Raw genomic sequence first — 24758 nt, forward strand, 5'->3', positions numbered from 1 at the left:
TTGAGTCCCTGTCACATCTTTTATAAGCATGTCCGATATTACTTATGTGTGTAACTGTGGGATTGACATTCACAGTAATTATCATTACATCAATATTGAGATTTTATGTCAGAAATGCTTCTTACACACTTTCTTCTCATTCTCCTGTGGGATGAGTACACTTACAACATTTACCCTCTCCAACATTACTAAATTTTTACATCACCTTTTGTGCAACAATTCCCCCATTTCACTTCCCCTAATTCTGTATTGTTTCCCCATACTTGCCCCTTAATACATCCAGGCTATAGCACATGGTTGTATTTGAGTACTGCCTATATGCAATCCATTTTGTTAACATTGTGTGCTTATGCTTGGAAGCACCTTTCCATGGCTGGGAACACTATTTCTGGCCAGAAAAAGGTGCTTGCAATTGTGTTGGCAAGATGAACAGCATGCATATCTGATTAGCATTGCTTCTCATCATGTTAACACTCTTAACATTGTGTAGGCATAGGGCAGCACCTACATGATTGTTAATGAAACCCAGGGAAAATCTCTCAAAATGTGCCACTTGCATTGCAAATGTTAATGACAACATCTAACGTTTCACCTAATGCCATGCAATAGTTCATAAGTCACATGTTTTTTGAAGTTATAAAGCACATTTGGAAAATGTCTTAATTTCATAATTAGTTACAAACAACTAGCAACATCTCTGGGATAGTGTGACATAAATAGATACTGACAGTGAATTTACCTGTCTCTCACCATGGGATTTCATACCATACTCTCAACAGAATGTAGGTCTCACAGTTATGAAAATATGAACTAAATATGAAGATATGAATAATAAGTGGCAGTGATTCATTTCTGTACTGCAAGACACTATAGAGTAACAATGGTAGCATCATATTGATTATAAGGCTTTGTTCTTTCTAACACTGCTTATTATCAGCTGGTAAGTCACTTAAGTCACAAAAGCACCAGGAGAACAAAGCGCTGGGTGCTAACTATAAGTATACCAAAATGTGCTATAGCCTTACATGAGTTAAGAAGTTCCCTTTGTCTTTAAAGTAGTCACTATGCTGTCATTTTTATGAAAATAGTTCTGCTTTTAATCCCTCTGTCATCATCCTTTGCAGTCATAAACTGGAATTCCTGTTACTGTTTTGTTGCTTTTTTGGGAATGACAAAGACTCTGTGACAAGACAGTACAGCTTGCTTATGTCATAACATGAAGGTACAGTTAATTTCTGTTAATCTGCTAATGTCAGAATAAACATGTAAACCACATAAATATGCAGATATGTATATACACATATATATATATATATATATATATATATATATAGAGAGAGAGAGAGATTGTGTATGCTAACTCCTTAGCAGTCAGTACTATTCTACACAAAGATATCTGCAAGACTGGAAACAACTGTGTCACCATACTAACTTGATTGTTATTCTTTAATATTTCATATAATGCCCCGTTATTGTTAAATTAGTGTTTTTTATCTCTGGAAAGCTAATTTATTTTGATGAAATAAGCATAGAGCTCTGTCAACACAGCACCTAGAACTTTGAACTCTAATATTGATGCCTGTCCCGTTGCTATTACAGCAGTCTCATGACAGTTAAAAGACATAATTATCAAAACGGTAAAAGAAAGTGGGTACTTAATCTGTGCTGTGAACAAGATAACATTTCCCACATCTGGTAATGCAGAAAGCTTTGTAGGCAAAGCTGGAAGTGGGTTGTATACAATTTCACTGCAGTATCCTAGCCAGTAAGACTGCACATTTTTTGTACTGGAAGATGTCAGACTTACTACTGCAATCCATTCTTTACTTTTCCAAGATTCTTTATCACAGAACCACTTTTTTGTTTTTTTTTTACTCTTACGTTTTCTTTGGGATGGTTGAGTGTACTGTCTTGAAGTATTTTATTTGTTTTGCCATTTATCAGTAATAACGCTGAGTAAGAGACAAAGCGCATCAATATGCAAACTGCAAAGAGTACCTAAACACTGAAATTATGATCTGAACAGCAGGATAAATAAAAACACTTTTGTCATCCAAGCAACTTTGTGTGTGTGTGTGTGTGTGTGTGTGTGTGTGTGTGTGTGTGTGTGTGTGTGTGTGTGTGTGTGTGTGTGTGTGTGTGTGTGTATGTGTCACTGAATGATATGAATAAATAACATACTCTATAATTCCCGCAAGGGTATAAAGTTCTAGCTTCATAGCCCATATTTCTTTTTATTTCTTTTTTTCCACATAGTAAAGGCCGTACATTTTTTAGAGCCATATGCTATAAAATTAAATTAATAGCACAAAGACCATTGCATGAAACTGGAGAAAGGCAAAATATGGGACAATCTGACTGTTGTACACTGAGATTGTGTTTTGTGTTTTCTTAGAATCACCAGCACACATGCAGAAGATGTTCTCTGTTCAGCATTTAAAGAATGTATAAACAGTCACAAAAGACTTTTGATAGTTTGAAGGAGATAGACAGACCAGTGATTTAGCAGGAATGGGTATTTATTATGGGACTCAGAATGATCCAATTAGTCTGGCAGTAAATCATGCCTGACTAACTCATTGAAGAAATTTATTATAGATGCCTGAACAGATACTAGATTTATGAGGATAACATCACTTAACTTGCTCCCATCATCAAAAAACAAACATTAAATCTGTCACCTTTATGGTCAGTTTGCTGAGGTATTTTGTTGATCTGATAATAATATTTGACTTATTTGCTCCAAACTGCAGTGGATTGCCCAGTTAGTGCTACTGCTGATCTTTTATGGTGCCATTTGTTATACTGAGAAGTAACAAGGATCAAATACTTGTGCAAACTCAGACTTAATATTATTTGTGTATAAGCACTGTTCAAAAACATCCTAAATCATGCATGATCTATATTGTTTCTTTTTTCACTTTGGACCTTATGCATTCTATCCTTTAAAAAATAAAAACCTGCATATTATAATTCATGGCAAAGTTGAAAATATTTCTTGAATTTCTATTAATTTTTATTTTATTTGTTAACTTAACACAAGGGTGATGCTTATTAGATATAAATGCATCTATTTTGAGTAGTTAAAAACTTTCTCCAGATTAAGCAATGGCTCACTTGTGAAACAATGAAAATGGAAACTTGAGTACTCAAGCATACAACTATATTTATTTATCCATCTTTGAGGTACTTAAGCATATAATTATTTTTATTTATCTATTTTTTCTTTTCTTTATTTTGCATTTATATAACAGGCTAGATCAATAATCAGACTCAATCAATTTCAGTACCAGTCCTGGTTGCATATAACACACAAGCAACAAGTGTATCCGACAATATTCAGTGAACATAAAACCAGTCAAACATGCACAACAAGTACTTTGCAAACATTTTGTCATAGACAAAAATGGATTAGCATGTATTAGTGAAACTTAGACGATAGTGCTTAGGGAATTCATAATAGATAGAAGAAAATATCACTAAACACTAGCCTGAACATAAACCCCTATGTCACAAGATGGGTTGCCAAATGGCTCACGGATAGAACCCACATGGTGACAGTTGCGGGAGCTAGGTCCGTCTCTAAACCAGTTACAAGTGGTGTTCCCCAGGGCTCAGTCCTAGGACCCCTCCTGTTTGGCATATACTTCTCAGAGGTACAAGCAAGCAGAGGAGGACTATGGCTGACCAAGTTCGCAGGTGACTGCAAACTAGGGGCTATAACTGACTCTCTGGCTGACACAGGCATCCTCCAAAAGGGTCTCACTGAGATGGATACCTGGTGTCAAAATCATGGCCTCAAGCTAAATGCCAAAAAGTGCATAGCCATCCCCTTTGGAAAAAAACAAAGTACCCAGAAACTACCACATAGGTGGCAGTCCCCTAAATACAGAAGACGTAATAAGGGATCTAGGGACCCAAGTAGATAGTAATCTCACCTTTGATAATCACATTGCCAAAGTGGTTAGAAAATCCTTCTACATGGCCCACCTAATCACAAAAGGGTTCGCATCCACATAAAAAGAGGTCATTGTGCCCCTCTACTCATCAGTCATCAGACCCATCTTAGAGTACAACGCCCCATTTGGGATGTACCTTACAAGACACCTACAACAGCTGGAAAGACCACAGAAGTACCTCACCAAGAGGATCAATGGCCTCAAACAGATGCCCTATGCAGCTTGACTGAAGAAACTCCAGTTGTACTCGGTTGCATACCGCCTACTCAGAGGTGATCTCTGCCTGACATACAAGGCAATGTCCAACCCAGAATTGATGGACATGCTCCACCTAAAGAAAACCTTATCCCCTCGAGCCATACACTCTAGGGATCTGAACCTCACCACAACAATAAATAGGATGTGCTGGAGGGATAGATTCCTGTCCCAGAGACTTCCCATGCTTTTGAACAAGATCACAATCTACATTAGGTAGAGCTCCTCGCTAACACTCTTCTAAAGAAACCTTGATGAGTGGATGGGAAACAGAAAGTTTACCTCAGGGATCACTTCAGTGGCTCTGCTGGACAGAGGCACAGGGAACTAATCTAAGGGGATGGTGAAAGCCAACACATTCTGGCTAGGCTTATAAATGCCTTCGGGCGGATAGCCTAGTACCCACCTATGAACCTATGAACTAAGTAGAAGATACAGGAAGAAATGTTCTGTGCTTATTTAGATTACAGTGGTGATCTGAATCCTATAAAGAGTTTGTGGAGATGTGCATAGTCTAGAGTGAGAGAATATTTGTGTACAATTAGTTTTTGTTAAGTGTCCTGCACTGAAACATTTGGATTTATTCTGATTTAGTATTTAGTATTTATTCTGATTTAACAAGAAATGTTTACATTGCATTTGGAGAAATAAAAGATGAAGAGAAAAAGCATACTTTTCTCAAAACACAATCTCTGAAGTATCACTACAGGTGATTAATTATTTAGGAAATTGGAAGAACCATATTCACATCATAATACAGCCTTACAAGTTATTATTATTTTTTTCTTTTTGTATTGCTGGTATTTGACATGACATACCTGTCAAGCACTGCATAATATTTATATCTAGGTAATGCTTTCAAGATGCACACTGATTCATTGTCCCATTGGTGACATAATATGCTTTTGGCATAAGTAAAGCAGGGCAACTGATTCATTACTCCATTAGTGAAATATTGTGGTTTTAATATCAGCAAAGGAATAAGGCTCTGATTGTTTAGGCAGACAAAATTCTTAAGTATTATTAGATCTGTTTTTCTTTTTTTTTCTCTTTAGTTAGTTCATTGTCACAATGTTGTTTGTTGTTGTTTGTCTTTTCGGCTTTTCCCGGTTAAGGGTCGCCACACCGGAACTCTGGTCTGCTAATGATTGGCAGTATATTTTTTTATGGTGCCAAGTTGCCAGTCCAACACACAACCTTCAGCGAAGGTAAAATAACTACTGTATGCTATGTCATGAGTAGGACAGTCCCTGCATACTAATCTGGTCAGCTTTATATAGTCACTTGAATACTTGCCAGATTCATGGTAGCCCTATCAAGTAAACACTTAAAGCGAATACCATTTAAATTTGCATCTCATTGAGCTCATGAAAAAAGTGACTCATTGATTTAATTTAAAAGCAACATTATTTTAACTAGCATACAAGTGGAGTATCATGGTTTGTTTTATCCATAAGGTTTAAATAGAAGATGCTGATATGCATTATGATTAATAGAGACAAGGATTTTGAAAGACATGCCCATTTCATCTGTTTTATTTTTATTAATGAGCTACATAACTGTTCTTTCAGAGCAAATTGTAATGGAAGAGGAACAATTAAAAAGATGAGGGGATGATGGGGAAAATCAGTGTTAATCAGTTCTGTACTTTTCTGATCTTGGATGTCACGTTATTTTGCTTTTTGTCAACTGGAGCACCACCATTGCATTATTCTCATGCTGTATTTCCATGAATGTATTTGTACTCTGCATCACCTGAAACACAAAAAGCCCACATATGGGGCAGACAAGTGTACATATTCTGTATTTCTTCTTATGTGTAAGATTACCACAGTACCTGCCCTTACCAGTTAGATGCCCATGTTCAGTTTTGCCATGCAGGAAGTGGCATCCTATATTAATTGTATACCAAACACATAAATCATGGATTCTGGGAAGGTGCTCTGTAGGCCTACCAGATAACGACATGTTTGCATGGCCCATCATCTGACAGTTCATTAGATAGTAACCTTTCTTATTTACATAGCTGTGTAAACATACACAGTTGCAGAACTTACTGCTGAATGTATGCAATCTACAACACCAAGTTCTTTGAAGTGGTGAGCTACATCACAGAAATCATATATGCTGTTGCTCTACCCTTGACCCATTGGTGAAACAGAATTACTTGTTTACTTGTACAGGTAGTGTATTCAGAAACATGTCTGATATCATACAGGCAGAGACATGTTATTGAACAGTGGTGTTCTCTTTTGTCTCTGAAAAGTCCCTGTAGCTAATATAGCAAGAGCTATGTATACTTTGGTAAGCACTAGGTATAGGAAGTCAATGCATTCCTCCTGATTCTATTTCTGGGCCATACTTATCAACCAATGCTCATATAATATCAGTACGACATCAAAGATGTGCATCAACTGCTGGTCAGTAAACTGGTAGTAAGTGATACACTTATGTACTGGCTTTGGTTATACCATCTGTGACACCCACCATTGCTACCAATATGTAATGGGCACAAATATGTGACATCTCCATGCTGGTCCAGTAATCAAGGAGCCTGAATCCTCACCACTGACACTGGAAAGGGATGTGCACCTGGAATACAAATGGATGCACTCAGTATTTCCAGATGCAGACCTCTATGCATCAAGTTCAATTTCCCTTAAGGGCACACAAGAAACACAATCAGCCTGGGATTTTGTGTCTTGATGTTTCTACATCAGTCTCCCTCCAGATCCCCAGTAAGACTGCCCACTGTTACAGCTGTAGGGTTAAGTCCTCAGTCGAGTGTCAAGCCAAGTCCTCCAGCACCCTCTCTGTAAACCCAGTGCTTTGTTCCTTGCCCTAGATAACTGATACAAACACCCTTTAAGATTTAATTTTCACACACACACACACACACACACACACACACACACACACACACACACACACACACACACACACACACACACACACACACACACACACACACACACACACACACACACACATGCGCACACACACACACACACACACCCACACACACACACACACGCACACACCGGGGAAAGGCTGGCATAGGTTTACCTGCTGTGCCCCCTCCTGCCCAGAATATAAGGTAGTTTTCACTGCCACCAGTCAGTTATTATAAGGCTCTTAAAAGGATATCCAATTATACTGTGCAATATTAATGCTAATACCAATGGTAGTACTTCAGCAACATGGCTAGGCCTTCTGAAGTGGCCCACACAGTATCATCAAATAAATACAAGTACTCTCAAAGGTTAGATACTCTCTACAAGAACCAGCCACAATAGAAGTTTTAAATATATTTTTAATAATAAATTATAAAAGAACATAAAAATACTGAATATCTATTCACAGTAAACCACAGAGTTTAAATCACAGAAAACATTGAAAACAACATTGATGGACAGACTCATATAAATAAAGAAAAACAATCTGTAAACTAAGCTTCATTTATATTGCTAACAACTTGTGCAGATCCATACTACAGCAAAACAAAGCAAAGAAATGCAGACTGTGAAAATTGTAAAACCACAAACACTTTAATTACTTCTAGCGCCTCGGTGTAACCACCTTCAAGGAATGTATAAACATGATATAAGCAGCACCCTATATACCTCTAACAAAAGTTAACATCAAAATTTCAATTAAGCAATTAAACAATCAAATATTCTAAAACAAACATTTCCAATTTACTTCGCTATTTAGCCCCAAAGGGACCAGTGTATTGTATTTTAAAATATATATAGATTCTTTATACAGAAGTTTCTTTTTCAATAAAAATTCATTTCCATACAAATATTAACTTGTTCCAAGATACTCCACTGCAATCATAAATTATTCCCATTATGTTTAGTTTTAAAATGTGCAGAAATAACTTTTTCTTCCTTTTCATTTTTGATGTCTCTTATGTGCTCTGTCAACCTAACATGAAACATTCTTTTCGTTTCACCAATATAAAATAAATTACACAGACATGCAGCACATTTTTTATGAAGAAATGAAGTTTTATCAATCATACTACCTACACATTTGTCTATATCATTTGAGAGGGGTAAAAATCTAAAAGATATGTTGGTACATCAGCAGACTGTCATATCTCCGAACTGTCCTGATCTTCTCAGAATGTTTAGATTTTTGCCTCATAGATTGTCTAGGGAATTCAGTAAACACTACACAATCATTTTTACCATGTGCACACCATGGCACAATGCATACATGGGTGCAGCAAGTTTTAGATTCAGTCCTGGTTTAAAACAGCAGAAAGCACCTCTGTGCTACCAGGCTACAGCTGATTCCACACCTTTCTGCCCTAGAACAAGGACCGAAGCGCCAAGGGCAGTGATGTCTCCATATTCATAAAGGATATGCACACCTCCAGACTAGTAGTCCAGCATAATGCATCTGAGATACTTCAGGTACAACTAACATTGGGTAAGATGGTGATTCAGGTCATAGCCTGCTATAGGTCCCCAACTGTGTCACAAAACTCTCACTCCACGTTAATAAGCACCCTGGAAACTGTTAGGGTCCAACCCAACAGTCTCATACTAGGTGACTTCAACTACCCCTTCATCAACTGAGAAAACTACTCATTCACCAATACACTGGCCCAACACTTCCTGGAATTCATCAATTCCAATGCACTGGACCAGCTCATTCTTACCCCCACTAGAGGAAGCAACATCCTTGACCTGGTTATTACTAACATGGGCAACCATTGCTCTACATCAATAGTCAATTCCTCCCTGGTTAGATCTGACCACAAACTAATCACCATGGGACTCGACATCTCACCTACACTCCCCGCTAAGGTAACCACCATGAAAGACTTCTCCAAAGCTGACTTTGGGTTCTTAAAAACAGAGGTGGCTAACTTCACGGCACTCATGTCAATGGAAAATAGATGCATGATTGTCGAATTATACATCGATGCACTGTACGATCATGTACATAAATGCATGGATCTAGCCATACCCAGCAGAACCAAGACACTCTCCTCCAAAAAAAGAAAGCCAATCTGGTGGTCTCCTGCAATTAATAAACTCTACAACAGAACAATGAAACTGTTGCACAAAAAAGTGAAGTCCCAAGACTGGAACAACTCCCTTATTAGCCTCAACAAAAAGTTGAGATCCCTCATCAAAACCTCTAAAGCCAGCTATGAAGGCAGAATTGTGGCAGATACTAAAAACAACCACAAAGCCTTCTATAGTTATATCAAGACTCTTCATGACAATACCCAGGTTTGCTCTGAGTTACTGCACAATGGTACCTCCTATACTGAGCCAACAGATATTGCCAACATACTAACTGACAGATTCTGTGCCAACTTTACCCTCCCCCCCCCAAAAGGACCAATCACAATACCAGAGGAAAGCTAAGCACTCTGCGTTACTGCAGCACAGTTTAAAGCTGCATTGTCCAAGGCTAAGAATACAGCTTCCATGGGATCCGACAATATCCCTGGATGTGTTCTACATGAACTACAAAGTGAACTGGCACCACATCTGTGTGCCCTGTTCAATCACAGCTTCACCTCAGGCTTTGTCCCTACTGAATGGTGCACTGCTACAGTCATCCGTCTCCATAAAGGGAGAGCAACTACAGACCCTGGGAATTATTGCCCCATTAGCCTGACAAGTCTGTTATGTAAGGCTATGAAGCGCATCATCATGGACCTAATTAACAAGGATATAGGGAATCTCCAAACTCTAGATCCCACGCAATTTGTTTTTATGAAAGGTAGATCATGCCTACTCAACCTGGTTGGCCTCTTTGAGTCAGTCACCAGAGCTGTAGATGAGGGCAAGGCAGTTCATACAGCCTACCTCGATCTGGCCAAGGCTTTTGATACCATTCCCCACTCAAAAAGTATTGATAAACACACCAAACTAGGAATCAACCCCTATATCACTAGGTGGGTTGCAAATTGGCTCACAGATAGAACCCACAGTGCAAAAGTAGTAGACTCCAAGTCAGACTGCTGACCAATCACAAGTGGAGTCCCACAGGGATCAGTCCTGGGTCCTCTCCTGTTTGGCATCTACTACTCAGAAGTCCAGGCCAAAATGGAGGGACTCTGGCTGACCAAGTTTGCAGAAAACTGCAAGCTGAGAGCCATTAGTAACTCCCCAAGTGATGTAGACATCCTACAGAAAGGCCTCGCTGAGACCAATGACTGGTGTTGAAATCATGGCCTTAAGCTTAATGCCAAAAAAATACGTCATCATCTCCTTTGGGAAAAACTCAGTTCTGACTAATTACCACATTGATGAGAGACCACTGAACACTGAAGGCATTATAAGAGATCTGGGGACACAGGTTGACAACAACCACTCCTTCGACCACTACATTGCCTCTGTGGTCAGAAAGTCCTTCTATGTGGTAATCTCATTGCTAAGGGTTTTGCATCCAGGAAGAAAGAAGTCATCATCTCTCTCTACTCTTCCCTCATTAGGCCAATCATCGAGTATAAGGCCCAATTTGGCATGTACCTTACTAGACATATGCAACAGCTGGAAAGGCCAGAAAAGTACCTCATGAAGAGAATCCTAGGCCTTAAACACATGTCCTACATGGACAGATTCAAAAAACACCAGCGATTCTCTGTCTCATATAATTTTTAAGAGTTTATCTCTGCTTGACTTGCAAAGCCATGTCTGACCCAGCTCTGTTAGAAATGCTACATCTAACAAATCCCAATCTCTCCACTCCACATGCTCCAGAGACCTTAACCTCATTTCCACAATTAACAGAACCTGCTGGAGGGACAGGTTCATAACCCAGAGACTGCCCATGCTCTGGAATAGACTTCCCATACATGTCAAGCAGAGCATCTCACTGTCCCTCTTCAAGAGAAATATTGATGACTGGATGGGAAATAGAAAGTTCACCTCGGGGATCACTCCAGTGGCTCTAATTAATAGAGGCATTGGGAACTAATGTTGGGCAGTATGATGCAAGTGCACTTCCATGGGCTAGGCTTGTAAAGGCTCCAGGGCTGTTAGCCTAGTACACACCTATGAACCTATAAACTCCATGTAGGGACCTGCAATCACATTTACAAATGCACAAATACAGAAACTTTAATAGAATGCAAATTTCACTATAAGTAGTTGAAATAACACTAATAATAATACTTAACATCGAAAGTATGATAAGAGACCTTGGGACACAGGTGGACAGTAGTCTCTCCTTTGATAATCACATCGCCACAGTAATCAGGAAATCCTTCTACATGGCACACCTCATCACAAAAGGTTTCTCATCCAGGAAAAAAGAGGTCATTGTTCCCATCTACTCATCACTCATTAGACCCATTATAAAGTACAACACCCCTTTTGGTATGTACCTCACAAGACATCTACAACAACTGGAAAGGTCACAGAAATACCTCACAAAGAGGATTACTGGGCTCAAACAGATGCCCTATGTAGACCATCTCAAAAAACTCCAGCTTTACTCTGTCGCATATCACCTACACAGAGGTGATTCTGCCTAACATACAAAGCTATGTCAAACCCAGAGCTGTTTGACATGCTCCACATAAAGAAATCCCAGTCCCTCCGAGCTACACACTCTAGGGACCTAAATATTGTCACCACAATAAACAGAACATGCTGGAGGGATAGATTCCTATCCCAGAGACTTCCCATACTCTGGAACAAATGGGTCTATATTATAACATTGAAGTTCAGAAACTTTGAATGTTATAATATCGAACCCAGTAGAGCGAACGCTTGAAATAGTGAAGCTGCAGAACACTGAATACTATCCTAGGGAAAGTATTCAGTGGGCCATTTCTGCAGCTTCACTATTTCTTCAACTGTGGAGCGAAGGTTATGGACCGGGTTAAGGTAAGTGTGCGAATGAAGGTGAGTGCGTGATTGGGTGTGGGTTAGGTGAGATAGGGTTAGGGTGCAGGTCAGGTAAATGTGCGATTGTGTGGACGTGAGGGTTAGGGTGGGGTAGGTGAGTTAGGGTTAGGGAGCAGGTAAGGTGAGTGAGCGATAGTTAGGGACCTTAGTGTTAGGGTTGGGTTAAGGTAAGTGGGTCACTAGTGGTGTATGTCTGGTTTAGTGTAGGGTTTCGTGAAGTGTATGTGTGTGGATTAATTATTTTGGTGTGCTTGAGTTGTGTGTATGTTTGTCGGAACAACTTTTTTCCCTGGGAAAAAATTTGTTATTCTGACTGTTCGTTTTTCTGGTGTTTCAACTGAATAGGGTCGATATTATAACATTCTCTGTTTTTAGACTTCGATGTTATAATACAGACCCGGAACAAACTACCTATCAATATCAAACAAAGCTCCTCATTAGCACTCTTCAAGAAAAATCTTGATGATTGGATGGGAGATAGGAAATTCACCCCAGGGATCAATTCTGTGGCTCTGCTTGACAGGGGCACAGGAAAATAACTTTCTTGGGTGGCAATAGCCAGGGTACCATTTGGCTAGGCTTATATAGGCCCTAGGGCCAATAGCATAGTACCTACCTATGAACCTATGAACCTATAAATGTATGCTAACGAAGCAAACCAACATGAATGAGCAGTCCAACAACCTAAAATGATGATGTGTGGATTCTGTGTACATGTTGGCAGTGTACATGGAAATTTTCCAAGTACAGGAGTCTACACAGAAACATGGGCAATTAAAGTGTTGAAATTTGGCCAGAATTGACCTTAACAGATAGCACCACACATATTATGCCCTAAGTACAGACTGTGGATGTTAGAAATTCAGTCTCTCAAATAAAAATTTAATTTTTACTGCCCTGACATAAATACACCTGTGGTCCCCCAACCCCAACTAATAATAAACATGTACACAATGCAGGTTTTAAAATATTTAAAACTGATGATGCAGAGTATTGTAATGTACTGTAAGCATAATGTGTTCTGCATCACATATAAAAGCAAAGTAATACCCCTGCCTTGTGTTTACAACATTATCCTGATGTGCAGTTGCCTGTTTACATGGCTACTAACCATATAGATTCCAGGCTGTCATCATAGTCACTGTGCAAATAAGGGCAGAAATCATTAGAGTTATTGAATCACAAAAAATAGTAACCCAGCAGGGATGTTCACTTCATGCAGGGCTCTACATGGTGTTTATGTTAACAGTCTTAAGTAGCTGATAAGTAGTGGTTCTTGGCAGCTGGAACTACCTTATATTCTGGGCAGAAGGGGACATAGCTAGTAAACCTGTACCAGCCTTTCCCATGTGTCTTTGCGTTTGTATATAAATTAAATCTCAAAGTTTGTATGTGTCGGCTACTTGGGCAGGGACACAAAACACTGGTTGGACAGAGAGGGTGCTGGAGGTTATAGCATGGCCACTCAGCTGAGATCTCAACTCTATAGCTGTACCAGTGGGGAGTCTTATTGGAGATCTGTAGAAAGAGGAAGAAACCAGCCCCAAACTAACTGTGATCTCTGTTTGTTCTTAAGGGAAATTGCACTTTACTGTGTGTGTACTTTTCATCCTCCCAGTGTGTACATCCCCTAGGTATTGTTAGTGGTGAGGACTGAGGCTCCTTGATTACTGGGCCAGTGCAACAGTGTCACCGTAATGACAAGTAAGTTCACACTGAGGACCTTAAAATAAGTTTTTTGTCTTTATCTGAGGGAGGGTGATTATTTATGCTCTTATAATAATTCCAATAACTTTCCTTATAATTAGATTTTGTATTTTTAATGTATTTATACAATTTTGACAGACAGTCTTCTCCATGAACTGTCTGACTATTTGTAATAATCATATATCCAATATGTTTGGATATATTATCTCCAGTTGGCATATATATCAAGTTAATTCTAGTCATAAGAGTATTTCTTACTTCATCTAATACCAACCACATTTTATTTTCTATATTAAATTTACTCATTAGTTTTTTACATTAAGAATTTTCCCAAATTCCATGAATTTATGTAAATTATTTTTTTCTTTCTGAGTAAAATCATATTATTAGTATTAAAGCTGTCTAATACATTTGGTGTGTAAGCAATTGGAAATAACATAAAAATCCAATTGTTAATATCTGGATTCTTATTTATAAAAGTTTTAAAAGAAGGTAGAGTTTTAGCTGTAAATTTAGAAGGAATATGTTTATTTTTATTACCTAATGTAAATTCTTTCACCATCCAATATAATCTATTAGTCAGATATCTGTATATTGAATCTTAGATATATGATTTGATTATAAAGATATTTGCTCTTAAATTTGTTTCTGTTTTGCTGTATATAAGGAGTTTAACCATAAAGGGGGTGCCATAAGAAATTTAGCATAAGTTTATTAAACTGATGTATATATAATTTGGGAGGAGGGAGTGAGATAACTTGGACATAATATAATATTTCTGGAAAAATAATTATTTTGATTAGGAAATATATATCGTCCATTGTGAAAAAGTTCTTGTTCCATTTTTCAACAAATATTTTGATTTTGTTTAGAATATTACTAAAATTAACATTTATAATTGCATCAGCATCATTAGTTAAGGTGATCCCTAAATAATTAAGTCTGTTATCTATAGCTATATAGTTAGCAAACTGTTTATTTATGTCATTCTTATTACAATTTAATAGTAGGATCTTAGTTTTATTTTCATTAAATTTATGTCCAGATATTTTCTGAAAATATACCATAACATCCTTTAATACTTGCAGTGAATTAGTACGATCACTTAAATTTAATAAAATGTCATCTACAAACAACTGAATCTTTGATGTTAAAGTGTCAGAGAAGTGTATTCTTTTAATATTTGAATTTGCCCTAATACAATTTGCAAAAGGCTCAGTGACTTAAGCAAATAGCAGGGGGGTAAAGGATAACTCTATTTTGTACCTTTAAACATTTTAATTGAAATAAAAACACTTTGTCCAATTTATAGTTGTTTAATTAGTTGAGTAAATTCTTCAGAAAATCCATATTCTGTTAGAGATTGAAACAAATAATCCAAACAAACTGAATTGAATGCACTGTTTATAGCTAAACTTACTATATTCATTTTATTTCCATTACAATTAACATAATCAATTAATGTAAGGATTTTTTTAATATTATCATATGTATTTCTATCATTTATAAATCCAGTTTGATTATCTTCTGTTACCATTGGGATCAAATTTTTGATTTTATTAGCATATATGGCCATAAAGATTTTATAATCAATGTTTTAAAAGGAAATTGGTCTATATGAGGTGCATTTCTTTCAGCCTTTATCAGATTTTAAAATTGGATGCATTAATATATATTTCCAGGAAGGAGGGATATTATTATTTAATTTAACAGGGTTATATACTTTTAAAAGTAAGTTTTAGGCTTCCCAAAGTAATAATTTGCATATTTCTGATATTTAATTATCAATTCCTGGAGCCTTATTATCTTTTAATTTGCTAATTTGTGATTTAATATCAGATATTGTAATTGATTATCTATTAGCGTAATATGTTGTTCTGTTAGTCTATTTCTGATGCATTTAAAAAAATATTTTCATACCATTTGTGGATGGTTTTCTGTGTTGTTTGCATTGATTAAGGTGAAGTGTTTTCTAAAGGATTCTAAAATACCTTCCAAATCATAGACTTCTTTCTTAGTAACAGGGGAGTAAAATTCCTTAACCTGATTACAATATATAATCTTCTTTGTTCTATTTGCTATTTGTTTTTGATTAATATGGTTCATGGAATGAGAAATTTGTTTGAATTTTTTCTAAATTAATCATTGCTTTATGGTGCAGTATCTGTAAATATTTTGTATTTATTTCATTATATTCCTTTTGTAAATTATCTCCCTTTTGTATTTGGAGCTTGATATTATCTAATTTTATTTGTGAATCTTCAAGTTGTTTTTCCTATTGATTTTTTCTTATTTATATACCAAGTTAGATTTTACCATACATATACAACTTCAATTAATCCTATCAAATATTTCTGACATGTCATCTGTATAATTTATCTTCTAAAAAGCTTGAATTTCCTTTATATAAAATTCCTTAAAATCTTCTAATTTTGTTATATAAGCTGGGATTCGTGTTATGCTTACACTTTGTTTTGGACTAAATATTAAATTAAATGTAATTGCATTATGATCAGATGGGGCAAACAACTACTTTAACTTTATCAAGTTTACAGGAAATGTTTCTGGAAATAAATACTCTATATTCTTAACTGAGTATTGTGGTGGCTTGAATAATGAGTAAAAAATATTGATTTGGGGTATGCAAATTTATTAATATCTATAATATTACAAGAATTAATAAAGTCTAATAATACTTTTGATGTGACAGTTTTCCTATGTGCATTCATAGTATTACTATCTTCATCTGATAAAATACAATGGAAGTCTCCTATAAGTACTATATTTCCCTTAGAATATTGTATAATATCTTCCAGATGTTGCTTGACTAGTTTTGAACCTAATCCAGGGATCCAATATATGTTAATTAATGTATATAATTTTCCATTTATATTCAGCAATACTAAGCAGAGCATAACAGCATTATTGTGATATGAGTTTATAATTTTAGGCATTAAAGCATAATTTCTCCATAACATTGCTAACCCTCTTTTTTGTTTATGGTATGAGCTTATTAAGACAAGAGTATTTGTTTGAATTATGTTTGTCTATATCTTTTTTCAATAAATGTGTTTCTTGAAGAAAAACAATTCCTGCATTAAATCATTTTAAGTATTTCAAAAGACTTCTCTTTTTACTTTTGTTATTTAAGCCATTAACATTAATGTAGAGACATTTACTACATATATTATGTTTAGCAGAATGTTTCAACATAGATGTCTATTGTTCTTTTACAAATTGAAATTGTAAATATCTTAAATGAGTAAAAATATGCCTTTTTGTTAGTAAACTAAGGTTATAATTTTTGGACACCCATAAATAACTACTAAATACAACAATCATTAAGAAGAGTATAAAGTAACAAATTAAGCCCATAACTGGGTAAAAGATCTCACACTTGAATGAGGATAACATTCAAATGTGCATTCTAACTCAATCAGAACTCATGCTCTGCTCCAACTATCTGAAATCTGTGCTAATAATAGTAGACATATTTTTTTTCTAAGTCAATGTATTATACATATAAAATAAGAAATGCACATTAGAAATAAGAAAAGAAACTTGTAAAACTTATATTAAAAAAAAATTAGAAATTATGTAATCTGTTAAGTTGCACTGTGTGAGCTTGTCCAGGTTTTACTATATTAAAGACAGAAAGAAATATGTATAGACTTACATCTTTTTCCTCTGAACTTTTTGATTATACTAGCATATAACAAGCAAATAACTTAGTAAAAATGTAATCAAACATTAATAACAGTGGTTTATATATCAACAAATCTTATTACATATTCTATAACTATATGCATTTATTATAATAAGAGTCAATAAGGATGAAGGGGAATAAGAAAATTAGACATTAATATACCTTCAGATTTAGGGTCTCATAAACACAAAGATTTAAGCATTCAGATATAAAATGTTCTTAATGTACCTTTACAAATGATTTATAGCTAACTTATATGTAAGAGTTTAAACATCATTCAACTAACAAATGAGCAATATGAACAACATTGGGCATATATATCTCCTGAAACTGAAGAGTATCTTTACTGTATAATTGCAGTAATTCTAGTAACATTAAAAGGGGGGGTTGTCTTGGTGTCAGTTGACCACTGCAATTATCTTTCAAAACCTATATTTATTTTAAATGACACCAAACTAGAAGATTGCAATTTGCCAACATGTTTTGTATACTTCTCTAATTATTTTCTGAAAAGCACATATGGGAGGATTTACTATTAGTGGCATTTTTTTTATTTGCATTACCATGCCAGATGAAAACTGATACCTTATATTGCTGGTGAAACTGGCAGTGAAAAATGTGAGCAACTACAGACTCCTGTAAAAAATATATTTTATAAATTATATATTATTTTCTATGTTTTCCTTGTCAATTAGACATTTATATTACCTTTGTTAAATGTCATTTCTGCCTTGTAACTTTAATCTGAACTTCATTATACAGCATATTCTGTTGTTATAGACACGTGTATTGGCAATAGATTTAAACTGAGTTACATACTATCTAATGAGCAAAAGCCATCTTGCAAAGCAGCTGTTTCAAGTGTTCAAACATAACTTTAAATGTTTGAGAAATGGTAACCTGCTGATCCTTTTGTAGGAATGGTGTCAGAAAGAATTTTGGCTGAAATTACTATGACTATGAAAGAGGAAGCAAATACCTATTTAATTTATCCTAAATTATTGTGCAGTGTTTCACTAAAGCATCTGCATGCAGTTCAGTGTATTCAGTAAACTAATTAATTAGCAAATAAAAAGTGCTCATGGAATCAATGAGACCTGAATCCTTCATTTCATCAAGCATTCTTGTTTCAGTCATTATATGCTAGTGGCCATAAACATTAGGCTTGATGTTTATATATACTGCTTTACCATTTTGCTAGAGGGTCATCTCATGCTAGCTTCTCCTACTGTCTAAGCACCACACAAGTGCCATCCTCTGACTATATTATAAACTTTCTGCCTGCTTTGTACCTTTAAGTCATCTAAACTCAGACTCACTGATGCTGACTTTATACAAAACAAAAAACACAAATGTTTTTCCAACATTGTACAAGTCTAGATTTATAGTTACATTCAGAGGGCTGATAGCATGACAACTGCCTGGCCTACCAGTTTGTGTATTGTTAGAGCTAGGATTATTTATAATTAAAAGAGATGATCTGTGACACGGCAGCTGTTTAGCAAATGAGTATCAGTTGTATATGTATTAACAGTATGAATTTCTTGCTAGAGGGATTAATAGTATAATAAGAGATATGTTTAAGTTATTTAAAGGTATGTAAGAACATATCAAAAACTTCATTTATCTTTCAATTTCTTCTTTTTCTTTGCTTCAAAAATTTTCCAGTCATTTTTCTCAGCCTGTATCTTTATTGTGCTGGAGCTCCAATCTATACCTTCTGACTGCCCTAAAATGTTGCTAGATGTTAAAAAGGAAATAGCTGAATTTAGTGTATCAAATATCTTAGTTCCTTCAGAAAGAAAAGTCTTAAGTCTTGCATGGAATAGTAAATGAGTTTTTATGGAAGAATAATGTTATGTCTCGTAGGTAATAGTAAATGGGTTTTTATTTGTTTCTTTTGTAGTTCCTTTATTATAGGGATGAATTTGTTTCTTCTTGAAATAACTATAGAGGAATAATCATTGTTAAATCTTATTAAGAGATCCTTGTATTTAACAGAAGAATTTGACCAAGCTGTCCTTAAGACAATGTATTTATCTTGAGAAGAGAAACATTTTACTATTACAGATCTTGGTTTATTTTTTTATTTTGGTAGAAGTTATAGGAACAGCTAGGGATCTGTGTGCTCTTTCAATTCCAAATAAAAGAGGTTCAGGTAACTTCAAGATGTCAGGAATCCATGTTGTAAGGAAATGTACCATATTATCTCCCTCTGATTTCTCTGGAAGACCATAACTGCAAAGATTATTTCTTCCAGATCTGTTTTCAAAATCATCAATTTTATGTAAAAAGAAAGTGTTTTTTTTATTTTGACAGAAATTCTACCTGTTGTTCTTCTTCAGTAACTATTCCCTCTATGTCATTCAATGATTCTTTGATGCTGCTGATCTGAGTTTTCTGATGTAAGACAATCTCCTGAAGTTGTTCCATTTGTTTCTTAGACTCTTCTTTAAAGTTGTCTAGTTTGTTGCACATTTTGTCTGTTTTTATTGACAGATCATGTATACTGCTGAGTAAAGATTGCATTTATTTCCTGAAGAACAAGTCTTGAGAGATTTTTTGGAATATCTCATATCGAAGAACTGACAAAATAGACTGTATTCTTGAAGAGTATTATTACATATCACTGTATCTATGAACTTGGAACAGTATGCAAGTAAACAGTGGTGAATTTGTACAGAAATTAAATTAACATGTGACTACAGATACTTATTTTACTAATATGTATCCATTTGTAATTTGCAGGCCTCAGGCATGAAACATTCATACAGTTCCACCTATGCCAAATATTGGTACATCATTCAATAGAGAATTTAGAAAGTGAGGCGATACATTGCAGTTTCTGACTGCAGACTTGCTTATATCCTAACAGTAACTATGCTTTGCTCCCCCAAAAAACAGGAGTGTCCCCTTGTAATTGCCATAACAGTAACTCAGCTATGCTACTCCCAAGTCCACAATATATGCATGTTTATGTCACAGTTAATATCCTCTCACATTTTAAGAACAATTATACAGAATTACTTACACACTGTATGTGTTAGGTAACTAATGTATTAACAACAAACACACACACATAAGACAGATATATTTATATTTGTTAGCATAAATATGACAGGTTGTGTGACTACTAACTGGTCTATGTCCAAATATAATGCAGAGAAGTACTTGTACAATATACAGTCCATGGTTTGAAAGCAGTGTACATGTTTATGCAGTTGGTTGTGTAATGAATGACCTCAGTTCTACTCTGGCAAGCTGCTTCTATGGCAAAATTGACTAAGGCATCCACCCTGTTTGCTGAAGCTGTATTGATATTGAAGGTTCTAAGCCTGAAATGACTAGACATTTAGTAGGTGTACTATCACTAGATAATGTGTTTTTACAGACTTTGACTCTACGCCCCATATTTTTATCATCTTTGTCGACATTTGTTTGGTGTGCCTCCTGAGGAAAACATTTTTGATAAGGCTTAGCTAGTTTGTGCAAAGTGCAGCGTTGCAGAAACAGAGAAAAAGCAGCTAAGATTTGTCAGATTGCCAACAACAGAAACCGGATACACTCAATTATTACTGTTAGTAATTGGGAAATCCTGGCCTTGAATAGTGATAGGAGTGGTCTATAGTAACAGGTATATATTACATAAAAAAATGTCTCAGATGGTAGCAATGCTCCTCATATTTGCACACTACGTACCTACGTGCAAACAGGTAAAAGAGGGAAACATACATGTGTGTGCATTTAGTGCAAGAAGTATTGCATTTGTGTTATGCTTAACTATTACATTACATGCACATATCTGTGTTCTTATTGTTGTATATTTCCCAGATACTTTGTCTGACCTAAGACTACATGTGGAAGCATTTCAAACTAAGGACACAATATAGCTATCCTGGATTCAATCCCATGCATACAGCACATCAGGCAATGAGAACCCTTTAGCACTCATTGTGTCCATAGCAGTTATGAGTTTTACAGGATCAGGTTGCTAGCCCAAGGCTCAACCCTCCTCAGAGGGTGTACCACACACTCACACCTAGGGCCAATTTATAGTGCTCAATCTACCTACTGAATATCTTTGGAATGTGGGAGGAAACTGGATCAAACCCACACAAACACAGGGGGGACATGCAGACTCCACACAGAAGGCACACCAGCAAAGAATCAAACTGGAGAACCTTTTGCTGTGAGGCGACAACACTAACCACTACACCATTGCACCATACGCAATATAACTATATGTACATAAATTTAATAGTCATCCATCTGTTTCTCTACCACCAACCACACCAACAATCAGTACAACCCTGTGGTCTCCTTTATTTTACAACAGATAAATCAAACAAAAACAAGGTGTAATATATAATGTTGTGTGCTCCCTCATGGGCAGGGCCATTTAGTGGTGTCACAGGCTCTCACTGCCAACCTCAAACAGCCAAATATGCTCAATAAGGGGACTTGTGTTGTTACACAGTTAGGCTTCGAAACAGTATACTACTGTTAGAGTACTAGCAGCCTGAGATGACACTTAGGAGTGATGTGCTTATGCAGGCCTTCCAAGCTGTTGTTCCACACATGGTTTGCTGATGTCATCTACTATAAGTTTACCTGCAGTGTTACATAAGTCATACTTATGCTGTGTCACTTGTGTTAAGTATTGTGTTCTGTAGTCTGTGCACTTAGATAGGTAGGGTTTTGTTTTTCACTGCAGTAGACTGCGTGTGTCTATAAAGAAGAGTAGAAGTGTGCATCCCAAACCAACTTCTTCAATGTCATGGTTTCTCAGTGTTTTGGTGCTTGTACAAACATCCATTTCAATCAGGCCTGCAACCTCTTGACCCCAACATGGCCTGGTGATGTCATCTACTAAAAGACCACCTGCAGTCCTCTTTAAATCAGACTTGTGCTGTGGTGCATGTATTAATTAGTGTGTTTTGTAGTCTCTGCTCTTAGAGAAGTAGGGTTGCTATTCTCACTGCAGTCAACTGTGTGTGTGTGTGTGTGTGTGTGTGTGTGTGTGTGTGTGTGTGTGTGTGTGTGTGTGTGTGTGTGTGTGTGTGTGTGCGTATGTCCATAAAAAGAGAAGAAATGTGTATCCTAAAGTGACGTCTCCAACAGCATGGTTTTGCAGTGTTTTGGTGCTTGCACAAACATCCATTTCAAGCAGGCCTCCATCCTCTTGTCCTACACATGGAATGCTGATGTCATCTACTATAAGACCAACTGCAGCCTGTTAAAATCAGACTTGTGCCATGGCATGTGTATTAAGTACTGTGTTCTGTAGTCTCTGTACTTAGATATGTAGGGGTTCTAGTCTCACAGCAGTCAGCTTTGTGTGTGTGCATCCATAAGGGTAGATGTATGTATCCCCAACTGACTTCTCCACTGGCATGGCTTTGCAGTGTTTTGGTGCTTGCACAAACATCCATTTCAAGCAGGTCTCCAGCCTCTTCTCCCACACATGGAATGCTGATATCATCTACTATAAGACCACCTGCAGTCAAATTAAAACCAGACTTGTGCTGTGGCACATGTATTAAGCACTGTGTTCTGTAGTCTCTGTACATATATAGGTAGGGGTTCTATTCTCTCTGCAATCAATCGGGGGGGAGCTGTGTGTATGTATCTGAGCTGTTTCTGGGCATCTCAAAGATAGTGTCCTTCAGCAGCCTATGGAACACTGTTCCATGTACATTCATCATACTATTTTATTTAGCAACTGTTATTATGTGAAAGCATTGCAGTATGTGCAGTTGCTACTGTTAGTTACGTAAGAAAAATTATAGTTAATTTTCTTTGTGTTGCCATGATTATGTTTTAAAATCAAACTGTGCTGCTTTTGACTCTGTTGCCTATGTAATGTTATAAACAAACGAATAATCAATTACTGCTTTAATTATGTTGCAGTTGTGTTGCCCATACTATACACTGGGTTCACACTGCATGAATCCATTTCAGTTCACCTATTGATAAGTAAACATCATGACACATGTTTTTTGAGAAAACACCCCTGTACCCTTGTGGCTGGAGTGTACAGTATGACTATATATTGTAAGGTAACTGTTTCTGGTCTAATTTTGAGCTTTAACACTATGTTGTTGTCTTAGCTGCTCTGGTCTTGTTTGTGTGCAGATAGCTTAATTTCTTGAGGTTACAGATGCAGAAACAACACTTAAATCATTTTCCCATGCAATTGGCAAATGCTATCTAGCAGAGCAGGTCTTGTACACTCAACATAGCTAGGCAAATGTCAGTTAAACAAGCAGTAATGTCACACCTACTCTCTCCACAACAGAAGTATAGATCACACTTTGGACAGCTTTCTACTGTACACCCCATAACTTAGTCCACAAAAATAGCACATCAGTTACATCCATCCATTTCTCATTCTCTATGCAGATACCAGGATCACACCTCACATTATGAGCTGTCAGTGTCCCTCTTCTTCATCTGATAGCCTAGTTGACATATCTTTATTGACTCAGGGCAATAATGCCTCAGGCCTATACTACATCAATGAAGGACCATCATGGGCAGAGGTACTCTCCAGCAACCTACAGAAACAGCAGAGACATCCAAAACACAATCAAGGTATACCTAACACTAAATCCAAAACACACAATGCACATAAAAAAGGAGCACCAGTGTCTTAGCAAGGATGTCGCTAAGACAATAGTTATCTATTGCAAAGGTTGCCTTTACTGTTAACTGTACAGTGAGACATATACCTGACCCCCTCTCCAGCTTAAACAAGGAGAAATGTAGGGTCACCTGTGTGTCACAAGTAATTGCCAGATCACACATATGCAATCAAGTCTCTCCAGAACAAGTCCCACTATTATTCCATCATAGTTGGCGTTGGTATGCACAACTTGAGATGCATCTATAGGGATTATATGGAGACAGACATGACTGAACTGTCTAAATGTGTGTCCCAGCCATATATGTCCCTAAGTCTGAAAATCATTATAAGCTCTCCTAAGATGAGACAACGATATACAGAACAAACTATCATCTGTAATTGGTTATGTGCCTGGTGTCATTCTAATGGTCTCCAGTTCCTCCTGTAAGTGTAGGATGACACTGTGAATAGAACACAGTACTTTGCAAGACATGGACTTCACATGGCATCTCTAGGTTTTTGTTTGCTGTCTAAGACAAGTGCCTCACCCATAATGCCTTCATTAGTCATTGTCACCAAAACAGAGGTTACTATTTGAAATTATGTAACTCCAACAAAGT

This window comes from Protopterus annectens, chromosome 3.part1 (assembly GCF_019279795.1).
Source record: "Protopterus annectens isolate FY-2018-M chromosome 3.part1, PAN1.0, whole genome shotgun sequence".
Classification (NCBI taxonomy): domain Eukaryota; kingdom Metazoa; phylum Chordata; order Ceratodontiformes; family Protopteridae; genus Protopterus; species Protopterus annectens.